Consider the following 16,756-nt stretch of genomic DNA (forward strand, 5'->3'; position numbering starts at 1 on the left):
CCCATACGGTGGTGTGTGCACTTGTAACTGTGTGCACATACGGAGGCGTGTGCACTTGCAATCTCTTTAGGGAGGCAGAGATGAGAGTGAGCCCTTGCTTGCAAGCTTGCCCAGTCTCACTGGTGAGGTCCAAGCCTAACACAGATCTGTTCCCAAGAAGATGGATAGTGTTCCTGGGGATGCCACTCGGGGTTGTCTTCTGGCCTCCACACAGACATGTAGCATAGGTGCATCTTGCACATTCATGGACAAGCACAGACATACACGTAAAAAAAAAAAACCCCACGAATTCTGCCAAAGAATCCACATTTTTGCAGTGAGGTATCAGCAATTAACATTAGCTTAAATGTGGTTCTTTCTATAGGTATTTGCAATAAAAGATGTCCTGTGCTGCAAACTGAGGTCACAAAGATCTAATGATGTAATATTGGGTAACAGGGAGTGGAAGCTGGCAGGTCGGATGGAGTCTTCTTCCTAGTCACCAGCTGTGTGACCTTGCATAAGTCATGAACTTCTGGGAGCCTTTGTGTTTCCACCTACAAAGCGGAAAGAAGGATGTTTGCCTTGTAAAAAGGGAGCTTGGAGACTGACACGTTGGCACACATGTCAGGATAGTGTCAGGCTGAGTCCTAGCCGGCTTTTAGGGAAATCATAAATGTCAGTGATGGAAACATGGGAGCAGGAGCGTCTGGGCAGGGAGCCGTTTCTTCCAAGGCACCAGGTGTGGTTTTGGACAATGTCGCCCCCAGGGTCTCGCTGTCCTCACCTGAGGTGGCAGGGTTTCGTTAGACACGGTCCCCCTCCACCCTCCACATTCCCCATGTCTGTTAATTACAGCCTGGAATGTCACTGCCCAACAGGCCTTGGAGCAGCACGAGAAGAACAGCGAGACCACACGAAGCTGGACCACACGAAGCTGGTGGCGCTCTAGACAAACCACAGAGACTGGCATCTCGGCCCAGTCACCCTGATTTCGCTTGCCTCTTGCTTGTTCTTGTTTTGTTCTGTTCAGGGAACCGAACCTGGAGAGTCACGCATGCTGAGTAAACGCTCTCTTCCCACGGAGCTGTATTCTCCACCCCTGATTTACTTTTTTACTTTAGAGACTCTCTGTAAGCTACACAGGCTGTCCTCAAGCTCACTCTACAGCCTAGCACTGGACTTGTGAGCCCCCTGTCATATGCTCCAGAACAGCTGAGGTACACGTCTGGCTCACTGGGTGTTTTGTTGAAAGAGAGCACAGTGGAGGAAGAAGTCTTCCAGATGTGGAGGCTTAAGCCACAAGGCCACAGGCCGGGGGACACTCCCAGACCAGGCTGGCCTCAAACTCACAGAGATCCACCTGCCTCTGCCTTCTGAGTGCTGGGATAAAGGCGTGAGCCCCCACTCAGCTTACATTAGTCTGTGTTTTTGACAGGGTCTTACTTTGTAGTCCAGACTGGCTTGGGACTCACTATGTACCCCAGTCTGGCCTTGAATTTGTCATAATCCTCCTGCCTCAGCTTCCCAAATGCGGGGACTACAGGTGCAAGCCACTATGCTCCTCTGCCAGAAGTCATAGCTGCCTCCTGCTTCTCACCATCTACCTCCCTTTCCTCCTGCTCCTCCCTTTCCCTCCCCATCTGTCTTCTTCTTCCTAAGGCCTTGACGTTCTACAAATTGCTCTCGGCCTCCCTTTCCTGACCCAAAGCAACAGTGCTCGTGGGTAACAAAACTATGAAGTCAGTGTGTTTCTCTAGGGTAACAGAGCCATCACCATGCATTCTGCATACATGTTGATTCATGCCATCAGACATTTCGAGTCTGCCATGTGCCAGGCTCACGTTAGGAATAGGGACACAGCAGTGAGCAGAGGAGGCCTCTTGCCCTCACGGGACTCATTTCTTAGCCACACACATACACACGGAGTACACCCATGACACTAAAGGCAGGTCCCTTGTTTACTGTGTCCCTGAGTCTAAAGTAGGATTTCCACGGACCGGCTCCTGTGTTCTCTCACAGGGATAGTCAGTCACAAAAGAGGACGAGGAAGGGTCTGTCCACATTTTCCCTTCTCCTCTTCTTGTTGTTGACTGACCGTTTGTATACTTCCCTAGTAGCAAGGCATAGTGCATCACATGTCACATCTACCTCAGCATTACAAAGACATAATACATGATATATCAGAAAAGCTAAAAAACCAACCAACCAGCCAAACAAACAAACAAAACCTCTTTCCTGAGCTGGTGATTGAACTCAGGGCCTTGCAAATCCTTTACTGCTGAGCCACACCCCAGCCTCAGAATAAATTAAGGAAAGTCATGACTCACCCAATGCACAAAGGCCCAAGTGCCCGAGAGTCACGTCAAAACAACTGCCAGAAATTATAACGTGCCCGCAAAAGTCAGGAGCATAATCAGAGGCTGTTTCCATATAACTACACTTTAAAACCACCCATCCCAGACAGGCAGGCACATGACAATAACATGTTGGCATACAGATGCAGGAGCCTGCTCCAGACCTGTGACATTTAACCTCATCGTTAGTTACTGCAGATGGACTAAGGAGAAAGATTCAAAGGGAGAGAGAGGCTAGGGTTGACGTCTTCCTCATGTACTGGGCCCCTCTTCAACATCCTGCAAGAACTACACTGTATTAAACATTATGTTGAATTGATGTAAGAAAAATGTCTGTAGTTTTTTTTTTTTTTTTTTTTTTTTTTAACTCTTTGGCTTTTTGGAGGGCAGGACACCCAGCTTCCAAATAAATACATGGAGGCTTATTTTTTCTTACGGATGCCTGGTCTTAGCTTGGCTTAATTCTAGCCAGCTTTTCTTAACTAACTACCCTGTCTACCTTTTGCCTCTGGACGTTTTTATCTTTATTCTAAACTTCTCTATTCCTTTACTTCTTATTCCTAGCTTGTTGTGTAGCTGGGTGACTGGCCCCTGATGTCCTCTCTCCTCCTTCTCCTTTTCTCTTTCCTCTCCCAAATTTCTCCTTCTGTTTATTCTCTCTGCCTGCCAGTCCAGCCTGTCCTTTCTCCTGCCTCACTATTGGCCATTCAGCTCTTTATGAGACCAATCAGGTGTTTTGGACAGGCAAAGTAACACAACTCACAGAGCTAAACAAATGCAACATAAAAGAATGCAGCACATCTTTGCATCATTAAACAATATCCCACAACATAAACAAATGTAATACATCCTAAAGTAATATTTCACAACAGATGTCTTTTGCATTGCGAATTTTAACCTTGCATCGTTTGTGCTGCACAAACACCTTTGAGCGCAGAATAAGTGAATGCCATGTGGTCTTACACTGTTCTGTTTTGTTTTTGAAATAGGCTCTCACTATGTATCCCAGACTGGTATCAAATTCTTAGTCCTCCTGCCTTCCTAGTACTGGGATTACAGGCCTGCACCACCACTCTGGACCCACATTGTTTTAAAGATGCTGTAGTTCACTCTAGTGGTGGTGTAGCTGCCTAGCATACATGAAGCCTAGGGCTTGAGAAGGGAAGATCTATACTTATAATAGCTGATATTCATGTAATGCTTAAGTTTTTTTATGCCCTATTCTCCATGCACAGTTTATTTCACTCTTAAAATTGTTCCGTGAGTTATAAACATCACTCCCTGGACAAAGAAATGGGCATTGAATAAATCTAAATTTCCTTTTTTTTTTTTTTAAAAAAAAATTCTTTGTGTCTCTGTACATGTGGTGTGTGTGTGTGTGTGTGTTTGTGCGCGCGCGCACACACACACGCGCGCACACAGGTGTATATGTGTGTGATTGTGTAGGTGTGTACATACCATGGCATGCATGCATTGGGAATGCAAGCTCTGAGGACAAACAACCTCAGTCTTCACCTTCCCTATTGACTGAGAGGGAGTCTCTTGTTTGATGCCATGTATCCCAAGTTAGGAGAAGAACACAAAGCTTTCTGGGATCCTCCTGTCTCCATTTTTCCCTCTCACTTCAAGTGCTGGGATCATAGCTGAGTGCCTGTCTGGTTGGTTTTCCATGAGTGCTGGGGATCTGAAATCGGGCCTTGCACTGGCATGGCGAGTGACTTATCCACTGAACTACCTCTGCAGCTCCAAAACAAGCCTTGACCCAGATGCATCAAATGTGGTCACATTTATAAAATGCTTAGCACAACGTTTACTGTGGATGAGGCATTTAGTAAGTAGTCGTTACTGTTTCATCCCGAACTCCTCGAAGCCCCTTACAGGCTGGGTAGCAAAAGGAGAACAAGGCTGTTGTGTCCTCTGGGTGTGGCTACAGCCTAGACCCTCATAGGAAGTCCCTTTGCTGAACACGGGATTTAGGTCCTACCTTAGGGCTTTGAGGAGAAGCCTAAATCATCAGTCACATCTGTTAAAGTAAAATAAAGGAAGGGGCTGACACAATGGAAGGGACCCAACTGGACCCGACCACAGGAGCCGTGAGCTCAGCAGTGATGGGCTCAGACTCAGGGCAGGTCATTGCACCTGTCCAGGTTGGGCCAGATGTTCAGTTCCATTCGCAGTTCTGCGACCAATTCACCCGTGGGAACTCTGGCCTCGGCTTCGCTGCCATCCCTAGAGGATTAAGATGCTTTTCACTACCTATTCCCAGGGTTCTGAACTGGAACAGCAGGGCTCACACGGGCTGCAGCACTTTGAGCATTGTGGGTTTCCTGCCTTCTCTTCAGACACAAATGGACATCTGTTTTACCAAACATGCTCAACACACCACCTTCAGGTCACCTTTTCTCTTCAAAGGACGGAGGAGAAACTTCCACACTCGTCCTCCCTTTCCCCCAAGTCTCCACTGTGACCCAAAGCCCACCAGTCCTGACCACTGTCAAGTTCCCTGGGTACAAAGGGAACGGAGATGTGAAAGGGCTATTTTGAAGGTGTCATTCAGACGTTGAAGCCCCTCCCCCATCACCACGGAACCCTGGATGCACCTGTCCTTTTTCTGTTTGTGATCCTTTCCTAATCCTCTTTCGAATTTCACCTGCCATGGAGAGCCCACTGCTGCTGTCATTTTTGAAGGACAAACCTGTTTTTCTCGTGATAATTGCATTGGCCATCTGTCTCCATTAACCACCCCCCCAACCCTCCTCCAAATCCCCAAGTGACTGAAACAATAGTGCAATAAAAGACCATATTTTGCCTGATAGCAACAGGCAACATTTTGCCCATGTTTGTTCAACATGAGGATGAACTTAAGGACAACCTAGGAACCAACAGAAAAATCTTCACAGGGTTTGCAGTCCTCGAAACCTCAGAGTTCAGAGCCAGAGAAACGGCTGCCTCTCACTGCTGAAGAAGCCACTTCAGCAGGATGCTTTCCATGGATGGGTTATGTTATTGTTGCCTTCACAAGGAGACAGGCTAACACCCTTCCTGGAGGATATTATGAGAGAAAGCCTGTCTCCATCAGGACTGGAGGCGAAACCAGCCAGAGTGGTTCCATGTTCGCTTCTAAGTGTATTATACAGGAAATCCCTGAGAGAGTCTGGTTCTAGGGACACCAAGCAAACCCCTCCTTCACTGATAATATCCAGAGGCTTGCTTCTGATTGAATGCTGGTAAAAAGAACCCCGGTAGGAATTTAGGCTGTATCTCCAGGAGATCAAATCTAGACCATGAGGTGGGGTGTGGAGAAAATTAAGATGGGGCACATTATCAGGCACTGGTTAGACGTTTGGCAAGACCCAGCAGCTGGTCGCGGTGGAGTTTTCAAGGCATCCATTGTGAGGGGATTGCTGTCTTCTCCCTCCCTTTCAAAATGTAACACCATTTCATGGGGTTAATTTTACAATGATAGCGTATTTACCCAGAAGGGTGCTCAAGCCATTTAGGCCCCATCATCCCCCTGGAAAGACTGACTCAAAACATCTCCTGAAGACACTCTCTTAGCAAGAGACTTCTAGAACTTAGCGATGTTGATGACTTCGACTGAAAACTGGAAATGATGATATTGCCGTGTGACTGTGCTTGGTCTAAAAGGCAAACAAATGGATGGGGACATAAGGTGAACGTCCTCTTATCTGTTCTTCCAACCGTGGACACCACACATAAAACACACATAAGACATCCCAGAAAGGAGAGGGCGATGCACACTAACGAGGGAGCTTGAGACAGAACAGTAACACTGAATTTATTTTTTGCCTTCTATATTCTACTCATAGATCTAAGGAAGCCAGCATCCCAGGCATAACAGGAATTATAGACCAAAAAAAGGCCAAATGACCAGGGACAGCCTACTCAAACAGACAGCTTTGCTGTAATAACCACTTTCCTTTAGCCAAACACCACAGAAAACCTGTGACCCACCCATTCTCCACTTGGAATGCTGGCTTCTAACAACACCTCTACCAGAGTGATGTCAGAGAAGACAGAAAGGGAGCCAGGACCTTCAAACGTGGGCTGGGGAGACGGATCCATGGGTAAAACACTTGCTGTTCAAGTGTAGGGACCTAAATTCAAATCCCCAGAACCCTCCTAAAGCTGGACAGAGAGATGGACACAGGAGGGCCCCAGGAACCTTTAGAGCCAGCTAGACTGCTTACTCCATGAAAAACAACAAAAATGACTGTCACAAGCCAGTATCCAAGGCTGTGATGTGAACTCCTCATGCATTTCTGCATTCACACACATGAATGCGCGCGCACACACACACTGAAAGAGACTAGTGAGCCAAGACTCTCCGATGTGGTTTTTCAAGACAGTCCTGGAACTTGATCTGTAGCCCAGGCTGAACTTAAACTCAGAGATCCACCTGCCTCTGCCTCCTAAATGCTGGGATTAAAGGCATGCTCCACCATCCCTGAAGACTGGACATTCGAAAACTAAGTGATGAACTCCTTTCCCAGAAGCCATGGAGGTCCTCTCCCACACAGGGGGGGTCCTTTCCCAAATAGGGGGTCCTCTCCCACACAGGGGGTCCTCTCCCACACAGGGAGGGTCCTTTCCCAAATAGGGGGTCCTCTCCCACACAGGGGGGTCCTCTCCCACACAGGGGGTCCTCTCCCACACAGGGAGGTCCTCTCCCACACAGGGGGTCCTCTCCCACACAGGGGGTCCTCTCCCACACAGGGGGTTCTCTCCCACACAGGGGGGTCCTCTCCCACATGGGGGTTCTCCACACAGGGGGTTCTCTCCCACACAGGAGGTGTTCTTCTACGCTTTTGCAGTTTTAACTAAGTATCTTCTCCAGATGTCAACAGAAGCCAGGAAGAAAAGTTGAACTCTGATCTTTGCTTTGTAATAACATTTCTTTCCCATTTCTCTGTCATAATGATATCAGAAAAAGCCATTTGAAACAGGGGTGTTAAATACGAATCAAGACTTTAGACTATATCAGGGAAATGCCCAAGTACCAGTATAAAAACCATTCATTATCCCAAGAACCAGGAAGTTCTTGATGTAAGGAGGAAGGGGACAATACATGTGGAGAAAGGGAGAATTAGGGAAGATGTTGGTTAAATAATCAAACTTTGACTTAGAACAGAAGACCCAAGAGCTGTATTATACAATACAGCAATTATAGTTAATTTCAGTGTAGTGTATATTTGTAAATTGCTGAGAGGAGAGGGGGGAGGCTTAAAAAATACACGAAGAGACAAGGATGAGGAGGTGGGCCCGGATGAGGAAGTATTGGCCGCACAAGCGTAAGGGACACATAAAAAGCCAACTGTGGCGCCCGGGAGACAGAAACAGGAGGGTCCGGGAAGTTTGGTGAAAGAATGTGTCTCAAAAACTAAGGTAGAGGGGCCTGGAAAGATGTCTCAGTGGTTGAGAATGCTGACCGCTCATCTGGAGGACCTGAGTTCAGTTCCCAGCATTCACATCAGGTGCCTCACAACCATCTGTAACCCCAGCATCCGGGCATCGCACACCTTCTTCTGTACTCCGTGTCTGTCTGCACCATTGTGCACATACTCACACACAGGCACACACACGTAATCAAAAAGATAAAATAAATATGAAGAAGCGAAGGAGGCGGCGGCGGCAGTTGAACTCTACTTTGGATGTAAAATGTCCCCCACGAGAGCACGTATTTAAATACTCGGTCTCCAGTTAGTATGCTGTTTTAGGAGGTAATACAGTTCTTGCGGGTGAGGCCTGGCTGGAAGAAGTAGGTCTCTTTGGGGAAGGCCTTCCTAGTGAGCTGAGGTGTGAACAAGAACCCCCACAAGCTCCCACCACTGCCCACAGCATTGCCTTCCCCTCATCACTGAGGTCTGTCACTCAAATCATCAGCCCAAACAGAGCTTTCCTCTTGAAAAGCTGCCCTTTGCTGGTGATGGCCTCAGAGATGACGACAGTAACAAGTGCAATGCCACACAGCTCTCGTCCAAAGAGATCCTCCGTGCCAACATTCACCACAAATACAATTCTGAAAACCAAATTCAAAGAAAAATATCTGGAAAGCAGCCAGAAAGCAACGTTGTTTCATCTATACGGGAAAATAAGTTGCAAGACAACTTACTTGTCATCCGAACCCACTGGAGGCCAGAAAGAAAGGACACAAACTTCTTCAAGTGAAGAAAGTTTTCCCCAAACCCGAATCCCCAGTGAAAACATTCTTCGGGAATACAGGGAAGGAATCAAAACATTCCCAGATGAAGAAAACTCACAGACTTTGTCACCAGTAGCCACTCCCAAAAAATGGCTTTAAACGTTTGCTAAATGTGAAAAGGGGGAAAAAACTTCAAAGGAAACTTGAAGCTCCAGGAGGGAAGAAAGGACACAGCAGGCAACAATAACGTAGATACACAAGTCTCTTCTTCTCCAGAACTTTCTATATTCTGTTTCAAATTGAAAGTAAATATTGGTGAACTGCCTGGCCTGGCTCTAAATTGAGGAGGACATGATTGAGATAATTATGAATAAGAGAGAGAGAAAGTAAAGCGAGGGCATTGATGTAGAAGCTGATAAAATCATATCAGCATACTGTTACATTTATATAATAATCCTAAAACCTTGTTAAGAATCTGTACAAACAGACCATCAAGACACCAGAGAGGGATTAGCAAGCCAGCTCTGTCAATGGGGATGCTGGCTACCAGGCCTGGTGACCGAGTTAGAGCACCTGGAACCCCTAGCTAGCCTACAAGTCACGCTGTGGCACATGTGTTCCCAATAAATAAGTCAATAAATAAAATATTCATAATACAAATAATATGGAAAGATTGAAATATAGTTCTAAAAGGGTAGCCATAAAGTAACCCGTGGGGAAGGAGGAAAAAGGAAAAGAACAGAAAACAAAGCTGTGGTAGTTTGAGTGTAATTGGCCACCATAATCCCATAGGGAGTGGCTCTATTAGGAAGCCTGGCTCTTTTAGGAGGCGTGGCCTTGTTGAAGTAGGTGTGGCCTTGTTTGAGGAAGTGTGTCCTTGTGGAGCGGGCTTTGAGGTTTCTTTTGCTCAAGAAACCACCTATTATGACAGTTACTTTTCCTGTTGCCTTCTGAGCAAGATGTAGCTGCCACCATGTCCGCCTGCCCGCCGCCACGCTCCTTGACACAATGATAATGGACTGAACCTCTGAAAGTGTAAGCCAGCCCCATTAAATGTTTCCTTTGTAAGAGTTGTCATGGTCATGGTGTCTCTTCACAGCAATAGAAACCCTAACTAAGGCAAAAGCTTAAAACATGAGACTTAAGCCTGATGTATCAATATTTGGTCTAACTCATCAGCCTTTTAACAGAGATTGCCAAAGCAGATTAAAAACACGACTGCCCTTTAGACTGTTTTAGAGCTATTACCAGGGCAGCTGCCACCTTCCAATGAGCTCAATAAACTATTTTTTTTAAAAAAATCCCAAATCCAAACAATAAAAAAGAAACCACTAGAGAAAAGGATAAAAGGCTAATACAAGGAAGGTGTAGTGGGTCCTAAATGATTTTTTTTTTTCTAAACAGCAGACCTGAAAAATGTGTGAAGCCTACTGGGAAGAGAAATACAGAAACCCTTCATTGTAGTTGGGAGACTATGGAGTTTTTGATGACACTACCTCAATAACTGACTGAACAACTAGACAGTAAATCACCAAGGATAGAGAAGAATGGATTACCACCACCACCACCACCACCAGGATCTAACTGATATCAATCCAACATCCACCCAACCACAGTAGAGTACTCTTTGAATTCAAGTGGTCACAGGAGTGTGTCCTGGACCTCAATAAATATAAAATATTGAAATCTTAAGAGTACATTCTTTAGGTATCATAGACTCTAGCTAGAAGCCATTAATAGAAACACAATAAAAATCTTCACATATTTACAAACTAAATAACACACTCCCATGCAATCCACGATTGAAGAAAGAAGCCACAAGGAAAGTTAAGAATGTGCTGAGCTGAACCAAATTAAAACGTAATATGTCAAAATCTGTGGGGAAGAGCTACAGCAGCAGCGAATGGGGTGTGCAGTTCCCATGAATAAATTAGAAAATCTTTAGTCAACAATCTAAGCGTACTCTTCAAGAACCCAGGAAAGGAAGGACAAAGACAAACTCAGAGCAAGAAGAAGAGAAGATGGAGCCAGAAACCAAGCAAACCTAAAACAAACAATACAGAGAAAACCTTAATGAAATGGAGAGCTGTTTCTTCAAAGTGGTCAATAAAACCGACAAATGCCTAGCAAGGCTGACAAATGAAAAAAAGCAAGAGACCCACATATTAGCAATATCAGGAATGGATCAGAGAGTATTACTGAGGCCCCAAGACATCAACATGATAAAGGACACTTATTCAAGAACCACAAGCCACTTAGTATGCAACAACTTAAACATCCCATCAACTATTAAGCAAATTGAGTTGTGAAATGAATTAATTAAAGCATCTATAAGAAATAAAGTTTTGCTGTAAAATTCTACAGAATGTTTAAAGAAAACCAGGGCTGGAGAAGTGGCTCAGCAGGTAAGAGCACTGACTACTCTTCCAATAGACCCCCACCCCACCCCACAACACAGTCTCACAACCATTTGTAGTTCCAGGGGAGCAAATACCCACTTCTGGCTCTGATGACACTAGGCATGCATGTGGTACAAAATGTCCATACTCACAAAATATAAACAAATAAATATATGTTTTTTAAAAGATGAAGAAAAATCAAGGCCATTTCAAAACAATCCCAGGAAACAGAAGAGGGATACTTCTTAAATCATTTATGAAGGTGGTACTGGTACCCAAATTAACGGCAGCACATAAAAAGGAATCTACACACCAATATCTGTCATGTACATACATGCAAAAGCCCTTTATGAAGTGTTAGTGAGTAAAAATTCAGCACTGTCCAGTGAGTCATGCACCTTAACCAAGCGGTTTATCCGGAGACGCAATGCTAAGTCAGCCTTTGAGAACTTGTGATACACACTGCTCATAAGCTAAGGAAAAGGCCACGTGGTCCTATTGATTCATTCCAGAAAAAACATTTGGTAAAATGCAGTGCCCGTTTGTGACGAGAACAAAACTAAGCTCTCGGAAAAACAGGAACTGCCTCAACCTAATGATAAACTGCACCTCCCAGAATCCACATGTAGCCAGCATCACACTGTTGTATTTGTCCTGGTTTGAGGCAGACGCTCTCACTGATGCAGCGAGGCAAGAACAGGAAGCACTAGGGACATAACTAGAAAGGACAAGGTAAAATTAAGCCAGCCTCCACAATACATGGTTGTTTTTATAAACGGTCCCAAGGAACTGACCAAAAAAGAAAAGAAAATAGCAACAAAACCCAGAATGAATAAACTGAGTAGTGATGCAGGACATGGCAGGAAGACCTATACACTAGCAACGAATACCGGAACACCAAAAGGAAAAACGTAGAACCATTTACAACTATGCAAAAAGTGTTCTCGGTGAAAGTCATACTAAGGTCTATGGGGGCCATCGTGTGTGTGTCTCTGAGGCACCGATGGAGTGAATCGGAGAGGGCTGGGGCAAACGGGTGGTGATAGATCCACACTCACGGACCGTGGTGATCACACCAACTCTCCCTCACTGATGTGCCTTCAATGCATTTTCTAGCAATGGCCCTAGCAAGACTTTTTAAATGTACCAATAAGTAATTCTTTTTCTAAAATGTATTATGGGAAAGTGTGCTAGTTTGCTTTCTGTTGCTGTGATTTAAAAATAAAATAAAATAAAATAAAAATCCACCAACTAAAAGCACGCCGGGCAGGAACGGGCTTATGTGATTTATTTCAGTTTACAGGTTATGATACTACAGGGCAGGGCAGGGCAGGGCAGGGAGGCAGGGCTGTCTTCCTGCCTTGCTCTCTTGCTTGGGCTCACAGTCAGCTACTGTAGGACCACCTGCTCCGGGACGGCATTTCTTCCCATCAGCAATCAGGAAAGTGCCCCTCAGACATGCGCAGAGGTCGGTCAGCTGGAGGTAGTTCTGTAATTGAAGTTCCTTCTTCACCACGGTCAGCCACCAAAGAAGTACCTGTATTTTAGTTTCATTTTTATTACATATTTATTGTGTGTGTGTGTGTGTGTGACAAACACACACACACACACAGCTTTCTTGAGTTACAGTGGGGTCATACCCTAACAATCCCCATTGTAATTGAAATTATTGTACAGTAAATTGTGTTTTTACACCTAATACAGGTAGCCTCAACAGCTTACAAAACAGCTCTCAAGGTCTGGTGTGTGTGGCCTGTCGGAGTGCGGTTGCGGGCTGCAGCTCTAGCCACAGCCCACCATGGTGTCTTGCTGTACGTTGCTAGCCTGGGAAAAGATAAGAATTTAAAATCTGAAGGGCAGTTTCTTCTGAATGTGTATCAACTTTCTCCTGTGATAGAGCTTAGGAATTCTAAATTGAATCATTGTTAGAAACGGTCCAGATGCATTGGCACATTGTGTCCTGGGACCAGGAGCAGCAACCTGCTTCCCACTCACAGTTCTCGGGGCAGTAGTAACTTGGGTTTCTTCTTTCCTCCTCCTCTCCTCAATTCTCCACTTTCTGCTTTTCTGTCCTCCTTCTCCTCTTTGTCTTCCTCCCTCCCTCCCTCCCTCCCTCCCTCCCTCCTTTCCTCCCTCCCTCATTTCCCTTCCTCTCTCCCTCCCTCCCTCCTTCCCTCCCTCCCCTCCCTCCCTCTGTCCCTCCTCTCTCTCTCTCTCTCTCTCTCTCTCTCTCTCTCTCTCTCTCTCTCTCTCTCTCTCTCTCCCTCTCTCTCTCATAGCCTCATCAAAGAGCCAAAGTCCTCCCAGGAATGTAATGTAGACCATGCCCACCCATACTCCCAAGGAGATATGACCACAGAAAAAGAGGACTTGGTAATTTGTAGCAGTTTGGCCTGTGCTCCAAGAAGTCAGCTCAGGGGCTCTGCTGGGGCTGTGACCACTGAGAGACTGCAGCCAACTTTCTGAAGCATTTGGAGTTTAGAACTTTCTCCCTCCCCTCCTCCTTCCAGATCTCAGAACTCTGTAGCTTCTAACTTGATTTGTCCTTAGTCCTTGAAAACAAAACAAACAGAAAACCGCAACAACAGACACAAAAAATTTAAAATCTGTCAAAGTAATCATCATAGAAACACAGAAATGAAAAAATAAAATGATATGATGAAAATTACCTAAGCCTGATATGGTGGCACACACATTGATCCTAGGACCTGGAAGCTGGAGCTAAAAGGATGGCAAGTGTGAGGGTAGCCTGGGCTACACAGCAAGATTCTGCCACACACAGACAGCTCCAGTCCTACCCTCCAAATACTATGCAGTCCCAAGTAGTACTGGTTGATACAACACAAAAAACACAACTCTTCCCCCATATAAGGTCTTTACTTTGTACTTTGCCAGGGCTAGTGGTGGCTTAGAGGAAAGAGCGGCTTCTTTTCCAGCGGACCAGATTTCTGTTCCCGGCATTCATATCAGGTGACACCTGAACGCCAGCTGCTGACAATCCAATGCAACTGCATACATCCTCTCCTGGCTTCAGCAGGCACCTACACATGCGTGGCACACACACAGAGACATGCACATACACGTAAATAAAAAGAAAATCTAAAAAACTCTTGTTCTCATAATGCACAAACAGGGCATTAGCCTTATAGATCCACTACCAGAGTTCTGCCTGGAAGAAGGCCTTCCCGGCCCATGGCACATACGTCTGTGCAAAAGAATATTTTTAAAAAAATATATGTGCTGCATCAACAAGCACAAGGGTTTTTTTTTAAAATTAAAATGTATCACACTGTACAGACTTATTAACCACCCCGCAGCAACCCTGAACACCCTTCCAGGTCAATGAGTATTCTTTAACAGTATTCTAGTGGCTGCATAATACGCCACTGTATTGTTGTGACACAATCCATTTAACCTACCTCTCAAGAATAGACATCTAAATGCTTCCAAATAGCTTTCCTTGCTATAACCAATGAAAACATCTGCTGTCAACAATGTCATGGTAAAGATCCTGTTGTAAAATCCTTGTCCACGTTCTCAGTTCTTTCCTTAATACACATTCCTAGGCAGGAACAGCCTGGTGCACATCTATAGTGATTGCTCAATTGTCCCAAGCTTTATTCGTTTCCACCAGCTGTATAGGGATGTGTCCATTTCCTACCCCATTCACACACCCCAATACACACACTGTCTCCATGGTGTGGGCATTGTCCGAATCTTCAAGGTGCTGACAATTTCTGATGACCGAGGAGATGGCTGAGGCAGGTGGCCTTTGCCATGGAAATTGTCACTTTAGATGTGATATCTGAGAAGCGTGATGAATGGTGTACCCTCCCTCTGTTTTGAGACAGGGTCTCACATAGCCCAGGGTGGCCTCAAACTCACTATGTCTGAGGATGACTTTAATAGTCCTGCCTCTACCTGAATAGTGTTGGGATTACAGGCATGTGCCACAGTGCCTGCCTGGTGTCACATGGTGCTGAGGGTAAAACCCAGGACCTGGTGCATGCTAGCTAGACAAGCACTGTAGCAGCTGAGCTACATCCTAGTCTCAGTGTGGCCTTTCTGATGGAGCACTCCCGTAACATCTGCTTCTAGCTCTTAGTGACTGGGTACCCCTGACAGACGGTGTGTGATTCCTAAATATGGCTGAGTCCAAGTATGAACAGAATCAACGCAGGGGGACAAACACAGATTTTGTACTTCTTGATGTGGCCAGCAAATGCTGTTTAAGAAGCCCCATGGCTCAAGAGGCCACATGGCTGCCACCCTCCATCTGCTTGGAGCTACTGAGGGTTGGTTGGACAGCAAGGGGGACACTTGGTCCATGTTTCTGGCTGGCCAATGTGTCTAAGAGCCACATCTAGAGACTGGGGAAATGAGTCTTGCGTCTCCCCACGGCAGTGGGGATAGCCAAGGATTAGACCTCATCCCTCCCTGCCTTCTCTTGTCTGGAGACAGAAGGAAGGGATGTTCTGTTCTGTCTCACTCCCAGCATAACAGGAGTGGACAGGTAGAGGATGTTGCGGTGAGAACAGAAACCCCAAATTTCCCTGACATGCTTTCTTATGTTCATCATCGTTAAACACATGATAGTACTACTGTATACCAAATGATGATCACTGTGGTCCGGGCACAAGTGATGAGTGTTGCTTCTATTAATCTTAGCAATAGGGTCTATAAGGTGAATGAAATAATAGCATCATCTTCACTTTGCTGACTGGTAAACCAAGGCACAGACTTCAAGAGATTGCCCAAGCCCATAGCTACTAAGTAAAGAACCCAGGAATCTCACATATGGGCTTAGAGCCCCTGTCCTCAGCACAGTGCAAACTGCCTGTGTGTAACCACAGTGACTTCATCCACAGGTCGCTAAGCAGTGAGCAGCTATTTGGCGCCATGCTGGGAACTCACCTTATCCTCTCTACCCCTAGTGAGGCGGTGCTTGCTGTCCTAGGTTAGATAGGAGTAAACTAAGGTCCTGGCAGCTTCAGGGGTTTTCTGGGGCCAAGACAGCCCTGATAGTAATAGTTCCCACACCATTTCTTCCATGGTTACCCAGCCCTTGACCGCAGAACTCAGAGGACAATGTATGTGCACACAGTCCCCAGGATCCTTGGCAAGCAACACCCCTGCCTCTGCTCCCTGGCCCATCTTCTAATTAAACATTTTTGTCGGGGCAGGTGGTTTTTACCCTCTACACAGAACGCCTCCTTTCTACAGAAGAAAGCGATCTCCTCCCTGTCAAAGGTGCCAGAATCTTTTCACTGTTGCTTCCTGGAGCCTGGGTGACAGCATCAACAGTTTTTGTTCTAGCATCCATGGCCCTCCCACCCACACCAGCCTAGCTGACGCCTCTACCTTATCTTCAGGTACCGAGCTTTTGGGGTTCCAAAGCCAGCAGGCTTGCTTATTTTCCAAGAGGAGAAGCTTGGGTGCTCATTCAAAGCTGGGACTGAGGTGTCCATCAAAGACCAAAGAATCGTAGCTGTCTGACACCAGCTATGATCTCAGGCCCCTTTTAAGTCTAGTAGGTTCTTTCTTCTTTGTACATAATTATTTGAAATGACATAAACATATAAAATAGTGTTAAAAGCACAATTCTCACATGTCCTATCACACGCTCAATGACACACACCTTTCCAGGTTTTCTTCTTATGTTTGCATTTATTTATGGAAACACAGATGTGCATTTTATACGCAGAGCGAATAACGCAGCATATAGTATTGTGATTTGAACTTTCTCTTCTATGAAACTTTAACTTTCTTTCTTTCTTTTTTTTTGAAACTTTAACTTTCTATTCCCTTCTTTGGAACAAGTGCATGGTATTCTATATTGTGGGTGCATCTTTCTTCTG

Source organism: Phodopus roborovskii, unplaced genomic scaffold (assembly GCF_943737965.1).
Source record: "Phodopus roborovskii unplaced genomic scaffold, PHOROB, whole genome shotgun sequence".
Taxonomy (NCBI): Eukaryota; Metazoa; Chordata; class Mammalia; order Rodentia; family Cricetidae; genus Phodopus; species Phodopus roborovskii.